At 36.8% G+C, this 17390-nt stretch overlaps 1 protein-coding gene across 1 annotated transcript in view; it reads left to right on the top strand.

Annotated features, from left to right (window-relative positions):
* Positions 1-16267, top strand: part of LOC105499299 (phosphatidylinositol 3-kinase catalytic subunit type 3) — a 563324-nt gene extending 547057 nt beyond the window's left edge. Inside the window, exon 32 of the transcript XR_011616915.1 lies at positions 16129-16267. The gene's annotated coding sequence lies outside the window, so the exon portion shown is untranslated. The remainder of the gene's footprint in view (positions 1-16128) is intronic.
* Positions 16268-17390: the final 1123 nt, after the last annotated feature.

Below are 17390 nucleotides of genomic sequence, written 5' to 3'. Positions count from 1 at the left end.
AATCAATAACTCTTTTTTATTATTTATATAAAATATATGTCATCTCTCATTGTGATTGTGAATTGCCAATTTCTTCTTGAAGATATCTCAATTATTTCTATACATATTGAGACTGCATTATTAGTTATATTTTAAGTTTAAAATTATATCTCAAACTGATATGCAACTTCAGCAAAGTCTCAGGGTACAAAATCAATGTGCAAAAATCACAAACATTCCTATACACCAATAACAGACAAACAGAGAGCCAAAACATGAGTAAACTCCCATTCACAATTGCTACAAAGACAAAAATATACTTAGGAATACAACTGACAAGGGATGTGAAGGACCTCTTCAAGGAGAACTACAAACCACTACTCAAGAAAATATGATAGGTCACAAAAAAATGGAAAAACATTCCATGCTCATGGATAGGAAGAGTCAATATTGTGAAAATGGCCAACCTGCCCAAAGCAATTTATAGCTTCGATGCTATTCTCATCAAGCTACCATTGACTTTCTTCACTGAATTGGAAAAAACTACTTTAAATTCCACATGGAACCAAAAAAGAGCACACATAGCTGAGACAATCCTAAGCAAAAAGAACAAAGCTGGAGATGTCACACTACCCGATTCCAAACTATACTACAAGACCACAGTAACAAAAACAGCATGGTACTAGTACCAAATCAGATACATAGACCAATGGAACAGAACAGAGGCCTCAGAAATAACCCCACACATCAACAACCATCTGATCTTTGACAAACCTGACAAAAACAAACAATGGGGAAGGAATTCCCTATTTAATAAGTGGTGTTGGGAAAACTGCCTAGCCATATGCAGAAAACTGAAACTGGATCCTTCTTTACGCCTTACACAAAAATTAACTCAAGGTGGATTAAAGACTTAAACGTAAGACCTAAAACCATAAAAACCCTAGAAGAAAACCTAGCCAATACCATTCAGGACATAGGCATGGGCAAATACTTCATGACTAAAACACCAAAAGCAATGGCAGCAAAAGCCAAAATTGACAAATGGGATCTAATTAAACTAAACAGCTTCTGCACAGGAAAATAAACTATCATCAGGGTGAACAGGCAACCTACAGAATGAGAGAAAATGTTTGCAATCTATCCATCTGACAAAGGGCTAATATCCAGAATCTACAAATAACTTAAACAAATTTACAAGAAAAAAAATCAAAAAGTGGGCTATGGTTATGAACAGACAGTCTCAAAAGAGGACATTTATGCAGCCAACAAAAATATGAAAGAAGAGTTCATCATCACTGGTCTTCAGAGAAACACAAATCAAAACCACAATGAGATACCATCTCACACCAGTTAGAAAGGCATTCATTAAAAAGGCAGGAAACAACAGATGCTGGGGAGGATATGGAGAAATAGGAACACTTTTACCTTGTTGGTGCGAGTGTAAATTAGTTCAACCATTTTGGAAGACAGTGGGGCGATAGAAATACAATTTGATCCAGCAATTCCATTACTGGGTATATACCCCAAGGATTATAAATCATTCTATTATAAAGACACATGCACATATCTGTTTATGCAGCACTGTTCACAATAGCAAAGACTTGGAACCAATCCGAATGCCCATCAATGATAGACTGGACAAAGAAAATGTGGCACATATACACAATGGAATACTATACAGCCATAAAAAAGGATGAGTTCATGTCCTTTCCAGGGACATGGATGAAGCTGGAAACCATCATTCTCAGCAAACTAACACAAGAACAGGAAACCAAACACTGCATATTCTCACTCATAGGTGGAAGTTGAACAACGCGAACACATGGACGCAGGGAAGGGAACATCACACACTGGGACCTGTTGTGGGGTGGGGGGCTAGGGGAGGGATAGCATTGGGAGAAATAACTAATGTAGATGACAGGTTGATGGGTGCAGCAAACCACCATGGCACGTGTATACCTATGTAACAAACCTGCACGTTCTGCACATGTACCCCAGAACTTAAAGTATAATAAAAAAAATTATTTTACTTATGGATGAATTCAACTTATTAATATTATGAACTACCTATATCTAGTAATGCTTTTGCTTAAAAGTATATAGTGATAGGAAAACCATTCCTGTTTACCCAGTCACCGCACCTGGCCTGTATCATTAGGTTTTAAACTTATTGCAAATCACAGGTGGTTGGATTCTTTTCAGTTTGGTTGATTTTTTTGAATTAACTAAATTTTTATTACTTTAATTGGAATATAATATCTAATATATTGGAATTTGGATCAAACATCTTATTACAAGCTTCCCATTTCCAAAATATTTTGTGCCATGTTTTCCTTCCTTTCTGCTTTTGGAATTGTTGAGATTAATTTTTTAGCCATCTCCTGACTTATCCTTTCATGATTTTGTACTTTTTTTTTCTTTTTTTGAGATGAAATCTCACTCTGTCTCCCAGGCTGAAGTGCAGTGGTATAATCTCAGCTCACTGCAACCTCCACCTCCCGGGTTCAAGCAGTTCTTCTACCTCAGTCTCCCAAGTAGCTGGGATTACAGGCACGCACCACTACACCCAGCTAATTTTTGTATTTTTAGCAGAAATACGGGGTTTCGCCATGTTGGTCAGGCTGGTCTCGAACTCCTGACCTCAGGTGATCTGGTCTACTTGGCCTCCCAAAGTCCTGGGATTACAGGCGTGAGATTTTGTACATTTTATAAGCAAATATCATCAAACATGGCTATGTTAAGCAGTTAATGTTTGTTTAAATTCACTAACAAATTTATCACATTAGTGTCCATCATTTTTTCATCTCAGATTTGATTGTCCATCTGTTATCACTTTGCTCATTATATACTATTTACTATTTATTTATTTATCTCTAGTTAGGGTCTGTTGATGTAAACTCAGCTTACATGTTTCAGAAAATATCTTCATATTGCTATCATAAGATATTTTTACTCAGTGTAGAACTTTTAGTTGACATTCCTTTTTTCTCTGGGCATATTGAAGATATTATTCCGCTGTATTTAACTTTTAGTTTTGCCAATGAGATGTCAGCTGTCAGTGTGTTATTTCCTGGAAGATAATTTCTCTTTCTCTCTTTCTCCCTAGCTGTTTTTTCTTTTTATTATTGGAGTTTTATGTTTTAATTCTATTATGTTTATATTGTTTAGTATTTATTGGATTTGTTAAATATATATACAGATACACACACACATATACACACACACACACACACACATATAGATGTCTTTCTTCGATTCTGGAGAATTCTCAGCCATTTTTATTAAAATATTGTCTCTGCCACTTTTTCTTTTCTTCTCTGGAATAAACATAGATATTTTTCTCTCTATCCTCTATGCATCTTAGCTTCCTTTTATATTTTCATCATTCTACCTCCTTTTACTTTATTCGTGATAATTTCTCAGATCCCTGCTCCACTTTGATAACTTTCTCTTCCATTATGTACACTAAAGTTTTAAGTTTCAAATAATGTATTTTTTTAATTTCTGGAATTTCTATTTGCTGCTGCAAAATCTGTGTTTTTCTTTAAGGATGTTTGTCCTCTGCACATATTCAAGCTTGCATTTTATTTTGTTTTAAAATTAAGCAGTTATTTTTTTACTTTCCCTACTGCCTAGTTGTTTTGCTTTTGGTTATATTTTATTTTGACTTTAGAATGTACATTTGGTTTTGTATGCTTCTATTTCTTTAGTGAAATTTCCTGTTATTTAAGTTGTCATCACATCTTTCCTTTAATTCACTCAATAGAGCTTACTTTAATTCTTTTACTAAATTTATAATAAGTGCTTAAAATCTTTGTCTGCTAAATTCATTTTCTGTGTCCCCTTGGAGTTAAATTTATAATGGCTGATTTTTCCCTGAGCAGTGTAGATCATTCTTCTTATTTCTTTGCCTGATATATATGCACTTTGTTAACTGGACAAAGCTAGTCAACCAGGAATGTGTGAAGAGCTTCTCTCTTCTCTTCTGTGGCTCTCACAGGATCACCCCATAAAATATATGATGGCCCACTGCCCACCCCCATCAGCATCATAAACTTCGGCTCCCAGAACTGTAGGTTTTTCTCATTCGTTTGGTAGCAAGTTTGTTACTTTCACTGACAACACTACTGTGCATGTTCACCCTCCATTTAAAATTGGGCCTACTCTTGCTGGAAGACACAGCCCTAGTTTTCCTGGCCAGCCCACACTGGTAACTACTGTTTTTGTTGCTGGAGCTGGTAGAGGGTGGATGGCAGCAGCTCCATGCAAAAGGATTGCAGACTCTGCAGCTCCTACTCAAAGTTCTAGCAACTTTTCATGACTAGCCAATGCTCAGGATTTTTTGTTTTTCTTTGATAAATTGCTGGAGCTGCAAAATGGTTGTTTTGACCATTTGGAGCAATTTGATCATTGCTTTTAGGGGTGGGAATTCACCATAATCTTCATTCTACCATAGTCTTACATTAGATATCTAAGTTGCTTTAAAAGTAAATAGTTATTCTGTAAACTCATTTTAGTTATTTCTATATCTGAAATCTTTAAAGATCTTTTAAAACCCTCTGTTCATTTCTGCTGGTTCTTGCTCATGGTATCCTGTGTATTTAAAAAATGTATTTTTGTCTTTGAAATATTTCTTGGAGGAAATTACTTGAGGCCTTAGACGAAGATTGTTTCTTCCAGAGAAGATTTGCTTTTGCTTTTATTGGATATCTGAAGGTACCACCAGCCTAGTGACACTCAGAGTTAAGTTTTTTGCCTGAGGTATTTATGGTTCATGAATGGTATGAATTTGGGATATAAATCTATGTAAGGGCTGACTTGCATGTCCTGCTTTCAGTAAATATTTTTTCCATTCTGCTCTTCATCAATGCTGAGAAGCATTTACTTTTATGACCCTCAAGGTGGATGGGAAAAGGGTTTGGTTACCATACCAACTTACAGTGAGGATATAGTTGTGTGGGCACCTCCTTTTAGACTCTAAACTAGGGTAGATTCGGGACTTACTGTTGTTGTTTTCTGTTCGGTCTGTAAGAGCCGTCTATAGGATCTAAAGTTCAGCAAATTGGCAAATGGCAAAAGCCGACTTCAAGTTCCCTTTTTAATTCTTTGAGTTCTTATTTTACTCTGTTTTTTGTTTTTTTTTCCCACTTTTTGCATAAGAATATCTTACACTTTTGTGACATTTGGATGAATTTTAGAAACTGTGTATGTATTTGTATTTGTAGTTATAGTCCAGGATTTTTATTGTGTCAGCGGCAGGATCAGTGCAAGTCTCTAGTCTACCATATTACTGGAGTCCTGCCTTTTCTACAAAAGGAAAAGCAAATGAAAATATCTATGTTTTTAACTACTCACCTATAGTGCCTAGCATAATCTCTTATGTGTAATTGATATTCAGTATACATTTTAAAATACATGAACTCTTTTTACTTCTTATATCAGCAAAATATACCATTAACGTCAATGTATAATGTCTTTTATTGTAGATAATCTAGTCTCACCTTTATATGATTCTTAAATGGCCTCATTAATATTTGTATCATAAGCACTTATAGCCTCTGCTTCTGTTTGTGAATAACTCCAGTGATCAGTAACTCCTTTCCTCCTTTAGGGGCCAATTCTATTTCTAGTTAGTTCTACTTTTTGGGAAATGCCATTTATGCTGATCTGAAAAACCCTGTAAGAAAGATGTAATATACGTAAATATCTGCATTTCAAAGCAATGCATACATGCAATTGGTAAGATAAGAACTAAGTGCAGAGGCCAGAGAAGGCCCATTCTGGTTGAGATGATGAAGAAAAGTACAGTAGAGAAAGGATGAAGTTTGGTATTAAAAGATAAAAAGGACTTCAATAGAGAATAGAGATACAGAAAGGGCAGGTAAATGAGTGAAAGCAATGAAAGAGTAGTGGTAGAAAAATGTTACTCATGTTTGGAAAATTTTAAGTAATGTGAAAATTTTTGTGTAGGGTAAAGTTGGAAAGGTAGTTCCAACTCCTTTAGAATCAACTTCATAGAGAACTTCGAAAGTTTCCAATAATTGTTGTTGTTTGTTACAGTAGAAGGGTCTGCTTTAATAATACTAATTACCTATTGCTGTCTAAAATACATTAGATCATTGAGAGTCTGAAAACAAGAAAACATATTAGGAATAGTTATCAGAGTCTGAGCTTGAGGTTATCAAAAATTGGATAGAGGCACTTGTACTGAGAATTGAAGTAAAGAAATGGATTTAGGAAATACCATGATAGAGGACATGTCTTGAGTCCTGATTAGATGTAGAAAGGATAAAGAGAAAAAACAGTAAAATTTAACTGGGATTTTGGGAGGAGTAACAAGAAAACATGTTGTCTCACAGCCAGAGAATATGAGCTTGGAAATATTTTGATAGTGAAGATGATGAATTCAGCTTTTATATATGCTGAGTTCAAGACACATAAGACACATAGATAAGAATGTACACTTCTTCTGTAAGAAGACATATAAGACTGTAATCCATGAGAGAGGGAAGTCTAAGATGACAGGTTTGGGAATCCTTTATATGGACATGATAGATGAAGCCAAAGAGAACAATGAAATGATTCATGTTGAGTTATTTGACATTTTAAAAAGTATATAAGTATTTTAATAGTGTGACCATTTGTGTCTGGAAATTTTGAAAAGCACAACGATCTACAATGATTTATTTAACTCTATACTGATCTGTAGGAAGTTTTTGACATGGGAAATTGTGCTAATGAGTATTTGGAAACAAGAAGTGTATTAAGTAAGGATTTACAAGATCATTAGACTTTCATTTTGCAGACTCAATCAGATCTGTTCACTCTAGTCTCCTGTTGGCATAATTGGTTTCCTGAGGACTTATTACCTGTAGATGCACAATTTTTCATTCCAACAATGTTCTGCATTCCTTTTGGACTTTCCTGTCTTGAGGATCTCTTTAAAGAGCTAAAACCTCAGGAACTTCTTCTACTTGTTTCTTTAAAGTCAGGATGAGAGACAGAATAAAGCATCCAGCCATGATGGTTTTTCCCCAGGTTCTTCTCTCATGCTAAGCCCTTTATGGTACGATGTGCCTCTCAAAGAGAATGCAGATCTAATACTATTGCACCACTCTGAAAGAAGCATGAGGAGAAGGCAGAAGAGCTATGAAGAGAAAAACAATCCTGATACTTTTATTATTCTCAACAAAGGAGCATATTTTCTAGAGTAACCTAATTTTGTGTCTTTGGTTCTTGGCAGATAGTAATGTCCTGGGTTCTTGGAAGTAGAAGGTAGATGGATATAGAGATAATAGGGATACAGATAGAGATGGAGAGATATTATTTACCTTTATGACTGTGTATTAGGGAAATAGCAGTGTTGAGAAAATATATCGGTTGATGCTGTGAGTCAGTAGTTGACAAAATTGGCTGCCTCGTGGAGTAATTTGCATAGTTCTTCAAATAATAATCACATGGACCACATTTCTGAAGAGTCTAACTCAGTAAGTCTAAGCTGGAGTACTCCCTGTGAACAAGGTTTCGCCTTGTCCACAGGTAGTACATTCTAAGACCCTCAGTGGATGCATGAAACTATGAATAGTACTGAGACAACATATACTACATATTAACTTATTTTTCGTTTCTTCACAATTTCATGGATAGTAGATTTGTTCTTATGTGGATCTTAGCAACCTCAGCATTTATGTTTTTTCTTTCCTTATTAAGTTGAGAACTTTCACCTTTTCATGTAAAGAAAGCACTTAGCAACTTCTCTTCGGCATATCTGAATTGCTAGCATCACTACTCTTGTGCTTTGGAGCCATTATTAAGTAAAATGAGGGTTACTTAAATACAAACACTGAGATACCTGCACTGTTAATCTGATAAATGAGACAGCTACTAAGTGACTAATGGGCAGATAGCATAGACAGCATGGACATGCTGGACAAAGACAATCCTCATCTCGGGCAGGATGGAGTGGAAAGGAGAAGGACATTGTGTGATTTCATCACACTACTCAAAATGATCCACAATTCAAAACTTAGGAAGTGTTTGTTTATGGAATTTTTCATTAATATTTATAAACTGCAGCTGACCACAAGTAACTGAAACCGTGGGAACAAAAACCATGGATAGGCAGAGGATTCCTGTAGGTGTCTAAGATAGACACGGAATAAACCAGTCTACCTGACAAACAAGCTTCCTGAGTGATTCTGAGGGGCAGGGCTCCTGTTAACTTACAGGGCATCTTTGTGCAATTAGAGAGGTACATGATCCTCCATCCCCAGGGCAGATACAAACTTATACCGAGATGCAGAGCTTGGTGAGTACGGTATTGACTAGATTTAAAGTCTTATCTACCTCCTCCTTGACTGAGTACCTGTGTACCATGCATACACTGTACAACCAATAGTATCAGCCCTGCTCATGGGCACTAGTTGTCAGATCTGCTTCTAAAGGTCACTGAATATTAAGGAGTTTCAAGTATAAAAGTCCCCTATGTCTTCCCAAATATCAGCCACAGCCTTGGTATGAAATTCCCTTTGGCAGTGGAAAAAGTCTTTTTCTGTGTCACTGTGCACCGTTTCCCCTATCTAGTTTCATCTTTTCTCACAGACTATCCCCTCTCATGCAATACTCTGACTATTCCAATTGCTGAGATACTCGCTGGGAATGCTCTCTTACTCCTGCCAGCCATTTGTCCTGAGATTAGCCTCTCTCAAGAGATAAAGAGGAGTTCATTGGCCTTATTTAAATGAACTTGTAAAATAAACTTATCATATTTTGTTTAATTTGTAGGACACCAACAATGGACTCACTGTATTATATTGTCCTATTACTTTGTCAGGTGTAGGTGAGCTCAGCAGGAATCATGCTTAAAGTGATTTACTGGCACTGCCAAGAGAAAATGAAAGAAGAGTGGGCACTTTCACTATTTTCAGTCAGTGATAGCGGTTGTTCCTGAGGGAGATAAAGGTGGCCCGTGCATCAACCACATAGCGATGTTGCTAAGTCATGAGTCACCTTTAGGCTGATGTTATAAAAAGGATTATCCTATATTTGCAAGTAAGTGATAATGCTTATATTTGCTTTCACTCAACCCACCTCATCTGTGAGAGAATATAAAGGCCTGTGTCATGATAGTAGAAATGAAATGAGACTTGCTCAAGTTTTTCCAAATGTTCCCATGTGTTCTTCCATTGAGTCCTGAAACTCTGCCCTAAAGAACTGATTTCTGAATTATAAAGTATTCTAGATCATATTTCATTTGAAAAAACTACGGCTCAGAGGAGTGAATTGCCCAGGGCCATACAGCTACCTGTCCACGAAGCTAAGGCAGAACTCCTGGATTCTAGTCCTATGTACATTTATTATGTCATGTTGCATTTACCCCATTGCTCTTGCTGGTATTCTGTTTAGCAATCAGATAATCTCAGGAGAGACCACATAGTATGTTCTTAACACTTCAGTCTTAATGAGTTGTAAACTTCATGATAAAAGAAATCAGAGTAAGACAGAAGAAACCAGGGTAAGATACTATTGGATTCTAAGAAACAAAAAGGAGTAAAGGGGAGGAAAAGTTGAGGAAAGAGAGATTCAAAGTGAAACCTTGGAGTGACAGAAGGAATTTTTGTCCTACCTGATTTTCAGTTTTGCTTTGGGTCAAACTGGCCTTGTGAAATCAAGAGTTGTTCATTAATCTGCCTGCTTCCCAAGGCCAGTGTATTATCACTATGTTTATTATCTGTGAAGCTCTGCGTTACCAGTTCATTTTATTCCTATCCTTTTTATTCTGAGGAAGACAAACAATTGTGCTATCACCCAAGTAGGCAGTGTCATCTGTGAAAATGTCCTGCTTCCAGGAGTCGGGGATCGGTGCTCTTTGTAAAAGAATTTTAAATCAGAGGAGACTGTCAACCATCACAAAGAGGAACTTTTTGTTTCCTTGAGTTCCCACTACCTTTTCTAACATGCCACAGCAATCTTCATATAGCTGAAGGAAGTCAGGCATGAAATGGTGTTCTATTTAGTTTAATGGTAAACAGACAACTTCAACAGCCACATTCAACACATTAGCCTTGTGTTGAAAGACTTGATAGTTTTTAATAAGGTCAAAAAGTGTTCTGTATATAACCCTACTGTATAGCAGAAGTATCCTTGGCTGTCTATTTCTTTTCTTTGTCACAAAATATATTGCAGAGTGAGGTTTCATAACAGTGTTTTTTTAGCTTTTGCTTTCACAAAGTGAGTAGCTCATGGTTCCATGGAGTTCAAAAAGAGAATTAAAATGGAAGAACTTCCTCCAAATGTTGAAAAGATCTTAGCTATCTTCTAGTCCAAGTCCTTTTATTTGTTAAAGAAATCAAGTCTAGAAAAGTTGAGTGACTTCAGTGACTCAATTTATTAATGCATGGCTTATTTTTTTCTCCTTCCCTCATTTTCTCCTTTTCCTTCACCTTTTCTCGCTCCTCTTCCTTTTTTTATTCTTTTGTGCCACTCACCCTTTCATTTCCCTTTCTTCCTCTCTACCCTCCTTCCTTCCTCTTTCCCTCTTTCCTTCCTTTTTATCTTCTGTCTTTCCTTCCTGTGTTTCTTCTTAATGCTATGATATTATTTTTTTACCTCTCTTTCAATTTTATTTTTGTTTTCAGTATAAAAGGCTGCTTCTCCTCACACCCACACAGTGGCTATTTTCCTACAAGATGAAACGCCATTTTCCTGGAAAAGAAGAGAAAGCAGTGTGTAATACCTGATTTTCTCTTATTTTCTAATTATTATGTTTCCTAGTCCCAACATGTCTAACTTCTAAGTTTAACTCTAAACATCTAAGTTCTCGGGGCATCATGTTTCTTTTGGTATTCATTTATTTACTAGGTGAATAAATAGTTTGCTCTAAGATTACATTAAAACTTCATCTTCCATCTGATAGAATTAAGAAAACTCGAAGAAAGAGCATAATGATTGATTATTTTGACTAAAACATGAAATATATTTCAAATATGGATTATTACAATTATTTTCCATGGATGTTTAGCATTATTATCTCATGTAAGTCTTGTGATCATCTTCTGGGGATAATATAAAGAATATGACATTATCTTAATTTTCATAAATGAGAAAATGGATTTCTAAGATTTCACATGACTTGGTAAAGGTCATATGTCTCAGCATTAGACCGATATTGGAAACCAGACTTTCTAACACCCAGCTCAATATTCTTTCACTGTACCAAACACTTCTCCTCATGACAGTAACTTCTGTTTGATTATGTACTTAATCAGAAGCTGTGACAGAGAAACTGGGCTGAGAAAGAGTCTTGGGAGGGTGAGACGTGGGACAGCATTGTGGAGGAGAACGGAAGAGAGGATTGTCTCATTTAACTTTAGGTCTGTACAGACATAGTGGCAAGATAGAAGAGAAGTACCTGGTTTATACGAGAGACTCCACATCATTATGAAACTGCAGATTCGATTAGTCCAGAAAATTTATTTCAAGGTTGGAGGTAAGCACCATAGACAGCTCAAAACAAGCAAAGGACTGCAGCAAAGGGAACCCATGATACAGATCAACGAATCTGACAGTGGGAAAAATAGTAACCAGGACAAATAAAATTATATAGTACTATGGAAGGATTGGATCTTTCTGCTTTTTGGTCTTAGGTAAATTGCCTATTCAAACAAATTTCCGTGTGTGTGTGTGTGTGTGTGTGTATAATTTATTTTCTTCTTTTGCATAATCTGCATCAATGAAGGGCTTCCAATATGTTCAGTGCAATATGATCAGTTCCATGAATGATATCCTTGCATGCCGCATTCTCAGATTCTTCTCATTCTAGGGCTCTGTGTCAGAAACTGTTGTGTGGAACAAGACCCACTAACTTGGGACTTAACAAGTGTTTACTTGACTTTGCATTGGCTTCATATAGGCTAGCATCTTGTAGATTAACAATTTACTCCAAGAACAATGACATGTCACAGCACTGCTTAAGATGCAAGTAACATTTTCCTTCACTTGGAGGGCCCATTTAACAAGATGGTCTAAGGATATGGTTTGAGTGTATGCTATCTCATGAGCTATCACTGTAGGTTTATGTTACTAATTTTATTAAATATACAATAATTAATGTTTCCAAAAGGTATTAGTCTCTCTTTTAAAGTAACAATCATGGGAAGTTGTAAGCAAGTTTAAATAATATACTCATTTTGGGAACTCTTTTGGAATAATTTTAAAAATGTACCAGAGTGCTTTTATTGGAACTTGAACTCTAAGTGCCCACCTAATGCCTGTTGGTTAATATAACTTATATCATAGGACCATAATAAGGAGGACAATAGATAAAGTTCTTCCAAAAACTCCAGTGATTCTACTAAACCCTGTTCACGTCCTTTGTTGCAAGTCAGAGAACACAGTTTCTGGTCTAAACTATTTCATTAATTGTGTAGTTTGAGACAAGTGTTTTAACCACTCAATATCTTTATCTAAAAATTGGATTATATGATCTCTTAGTTTCCTGCCAGCTCCATCAGTCTGTGTTTCTGTGGTCCACTTGATGTCAAAGTCAGTATTCAAAGTCAGGTTCACTTTGGGAAAGTGTGATCTATTTTTTTAAAGATTGTCTAGGTTCACAAGTTTAATGGAACCCTGCCTGTGCCTTGGAAATACTGTCTATGATGGTTAAGCCATTTTATAATATGCAGGTTTAAAGTGATCTAATAACTTCTCACAATATAAAAGAACTTAAAAATATTTTTTTAAAATTTTGAACATAAGGAAATTTACCAACTTTAATTCCACTGGGTAGAATTAAATCTGCAAATAAGTGGCTAATTGTATGTACTTATTGTCAATTGGGACTTCAGTAAAGAGCACTGCCAAGCTGTATGCTTTGGATAAGACAAGCAGTGTGGAAAGAAGGAGCAGGGGAGCAGAAAAAAAATAAATAAGAATAATGGAATGATTGACGAGTTTTGAATATCCAGGAGAATTATTCAAATAAATAGCACTGACACATTTTTAAACAATCATAGATAGATTCAAGTAAACATGAACAGAAAAGTAAACAGAAAGGAGAAAACTCATCCTGTGACAGTCTGTACATTTTTTTAACCTAAAACATCATTGGGAATAAACACAAAAATGGAATATAACTTAAATATTAACAGAGGTCATCGTACCTAATGAGAATAAAAAACAACAAGCTCAGTTAACCCACTCTCTACCCTCCATTCTATGAGATGCCTCATGTCTTTTCCAAGACTTTGGGAACATTTCAAGGTCTTGTAATTTCCAAAAATTCCAGGGTTTTGCAATTTCCTAAGAATCTCTGGCCTGGTGTCTCCCCTCCAGCCAAGCTTGAACAGCGTTATAATGCCCATCTCTTGGTGTATCTCCTTCTTAGGCTTTGTGCTCATGCTCAACGTCGAGCTCAATCTCCTGATGTGGCTATCCATTAAAGCCATTCCATGAAATATCTACATATACAAAATATTGGCCGGGCGCGGTGGCTCAAGCCTGTAATCCCGGCACTTTGGGAGGCCTAGACGGGCGGATCACGAGGTCAGGAGATCGAGACCATCCTGGCTAACACGGTGAAACCCCGTCTCTACTAAAAAAAATACAAAAAACTAGCCGGGCGAGGTGGCGGGCACCTGTAGTCCCAGCTACTCGGGAGGCTGAGGCAGGAGAATGGCGTAAACCCAGGAGGCAGAGCTTGTAGTGAGCTGAGATCCGGCCACTGCACTCCAGCCTGGGCGACAGAGCGAGACTCCGTCTCAAAAAAAAAAAAAACAAAAAACAAAATATTTTGGGAAATATAGTGTTCATGGCAGCAACAACAAAAATTTAAATCTTTCACATAGCTATTGTGGTGTTTTGGAGCTGTGCCACCATTTTGGAGCTCTTTCTGTGGTTCTTGGGCATACATTAAGCCCTCTCACTTTCAGGAAAGATCTCCCCCTGCTCAATTCCCCTTCCTCTAACTAGCTACTCTGAGGGTGTATGTCCTCCCTTTAACAAGAATGCAGATTTTAACTTCATGTGGTTGATGGTCAGGTTTTCCAATATCAAATAAAACCTTGCACTGAGTTTAGAGAAGTTGATCAATAACAGCATTAGCTAAGTAAACAAAATAATATCTCAGACTGTTGAGTTTGGGAAATGATTCTCGAGTTTGCCTCCTGCAATCTTAACAACTGCACATGGCTATCAGACCATGAAACTACTAGAATGCTTATTGTTTAAACATTTCCCCTCCAACTGCACACACATTTTATCTAGAGATGAATTTAAGCATGGAAACTTTAGTACCGAAATGAAACACTAAACACAAAGTGCAAAGAAGGCAAACACTACTCATCTGAGGAGAACATGGTAGTGATTTAAAATCACATGTTTTTGTCAAATAAATCTTTAGGCCAAAGGGGTGAAGTACTCTCGCATTCTTTGATCCTTTGCAAGAAGACTATAAATGTCAGGAATGCCAATGACAACAGAAAAAAATCTACATTATTATGCCTAAATTATCATTTGATTCTTTTAAAATGGTCTTGCCATGTTATATTATTTCTTAACACACCAAGATACATGCTACATTGGATTATAAATTACTTTGAATCTCAGAATCCAAATTTGCAAACTGCTGTGAGTTGTCAGACTGCTATACTGATTAAATGAGCAATCTAAACATTTGCATGAAGAAGAATTCCTAGGGCAATACTCAACTAGAAAACAAGTTAGAAAGAGAATAACATGACTAAGAGCTGTAGGTGGGAATCACCACCAAGAAAGTGGCAATGCTGTGTCACAAATTTGGGGCTGTGGCTATGTATGAAAACCAGCAGGCAGGTATTAGAGAGAGTGAATGGTGAAAGAAAAGAGGGAGGGAGAGAGTGAGACTTAGAGGGTAGAAGGAGAAGACTGGAGGATGAACGTGGTTCTGAGTGAGAACATAATTACCATGTAAGTGGTCACAGCCTCCCTTCCTCAGAAAGAATTTTGAGTGTCAGTATAGATTCCCTTTCTTCTCATATCATTTCCCAACAATGTTGCCAGTATCTTCCTTGCTCCACTCATTTTCTATCCAAATAGTATGTCAAGTTAGAGTGTCAACTTTTGATACATGGCCCCTAGTGGAGTTAGTTCAGTTGGCAAGACTAAGAAAGAGTTGAATAGCCTGTAATCCCAGCACTTTGGGAGGCTGAAGCAGGGAGATCATGAGGTCAAGAGATCAAGACCATCCTGGTCAACATGGTAAAACCCCATCTCTACTAAAAATACAAAAATTAGCGGAGTAAGGTGGTGCACACCTGTAGTCCCAGCTACTCAGGAGGCTGAGGCAGGAGAATGGCCTGAACCTGGGAAGCAGAGGTTGCAGTGAGCCGAGATCGTGCACTTCAGCCTGGTGACAGAGTGAGACTCCATCTCAAAAAAAAAATGAGTTGAATAATTCTGAAAAATTCTTTAATTGGACTATGAAGTGAGTAAAAAAAAATACAACAGCCTCAGGCCACCGTAATTTTACCTGTGAAAGCCACCAGCCTTAAATAAAAACAGGACTTAGAATAGAACATCTGGTCTGTTTGCATCTTTTGACACACCTGGAGTAGCTAATATCCTTTACCCACAATGTTGATGCCTGCAATCTTAATTGCAGGAGTTAATGTTTCAAGGAAGAGTTAGAGTAAGAAATGTGAGTGGCAACAAATCTGTGCTGTTTTTCATGGAGCTGCAATCAGGCATTCTTTTGCCAAAGGAAGAACAGAGTTAAGTTAATTAAAATGGCTAATATTGACTAGAGATAAGATTTTGTATTCCAGCAGGTGCTCTTTAAATTTGCCTACTTATACGTTATGATTAATCATTCTTCTCTAAAGAATCCATGTATTTCAAAATTGCAATTACCTTTATATATTTGACTAATTTTATACAATATCAAATTATGGATTTTGTACACATTGTTCTCCAAAATTGCTAGACAGATGTGACAAAGTCAAAATTATTAAACTTAATCTATCTTAAATGGTCAAAAATGATTATGTTGTAGGTTTAATTGGAATTAGAGAAAGGGAATTTCATAAGTACACTATTGTCTTAGTTTGGGCTGTCATAATACAAAACCTTAGACTGGATAATTAAGAAATAACAGACATTTATTTCTTACAGTTCTGAACACTGGGAAGTCCAAGAGCAAGGCGCCAACAGATTCAATGTCTGGTGAGAACTACTCTGCTTCCAAGATGGCACTTTCTTACTGCATTCTCACACAGAAGAAGAGACAAGTACTGTGTCCTACCATGGTGGAAAGGCAAAGAGGAGCCAAACAGGCTCCCTCGAGGCCTTTCTTTTTTTTTTTTTTTTTTTTTTGACAGAGTCTTGCTCTGTCTCTGGGCTGGAGTGCAGTGGCGTGATCTCGGCTCACTGCAACCTCCACATCCCAGGTTCAAGCAATTCTCCTGCCTCAGCCTCCTGAGTAGCTGGGACGACAGACATGTGCCACTACACCCGGATAATTTTTTGTATTTTAGTAGAGACGGGATTTCACCATGTTGACCAGGATAGTCTCGATCTCTTGACCTCATTATCCTCCCACCTCGGCTTCCCAAAGTGCTGGGATTGCAGGTAAGAGCTACCGCGTCTGGCCCTCAAGACCTTTTATGAAAGTACTAATCCCATTCCTGAAGGCAGAGACCTCATGACCTGATAACCTCCTAAAGGCCTCACCTCTTAATACCTTCACACTGAGGATTAAGTTTCAGCATGAATTTTGGAGGGAAACAAACATTCAGACTATAGCAGTTACCAATCTTTACGGGGCTACTGCCCTCAAAGTGCACTCAATTTACATCATATCAATTGCTATACTAATTGACATTGTTTTCATCATGTAATTTTTTTCCACTTTTGCTCTGCTTTTTTCCTGCCATTATTTTTTAGTATTGCTATTAAATATATGCATTAAAACATCATTATCATGTTACATTTCTTTTAACAAATATTTAATGAATTTCTCCCCTTCATTGCCTGCAGGATAAAGATCCATTACTTGGCTTTTAAAACTCTACAGGACATAGTCCTATGTGAAACACCATCTTTTTATGGGTTATAGTAACAAAATTGGTGCAAGCCTTGTAAGAATGCTGACCTGAGAACCTAGTCAAGGTAACTTAATTTTTTTTTATCCCATGGATAAAATATAATCCTATATCTCAGTTTTTAAGTTTCCACATGATTGCCTCCTGCCTAATCCTTTATCAGCTGTGACCCAACTTCCCATACTTTATCCAGTACACTTATGTGTAGCATTAATGACATTTTGGTCAATTACGGCCCACGTATACAAAGATGGTCCCATAATGTTATAATGGAGTTGACAAATTCCTATTGTCTAATGACATCATCATTGTCATGTCATAGTACAAGACATC

The sequence above is a fragment of the Macaca nemestrina genome, chromosome 19 (genome assembly GCF_043159975.1).
Source record: "Macaca nemestrina isolate mMacNem1 chromosome 19, mMacNem.hap1, whole genome shotgun sequence".
Classification (NCBI taxonomy): domain Eukaryota; kingdom Metazoa; phylum Chordata; class Mammalia; order Primates; family Cercopithecidae; genus Macaca; species Macaca nemestrina.
This window is presented reverse-complemented; position numbering and strand designations above follow the sequence as displayed.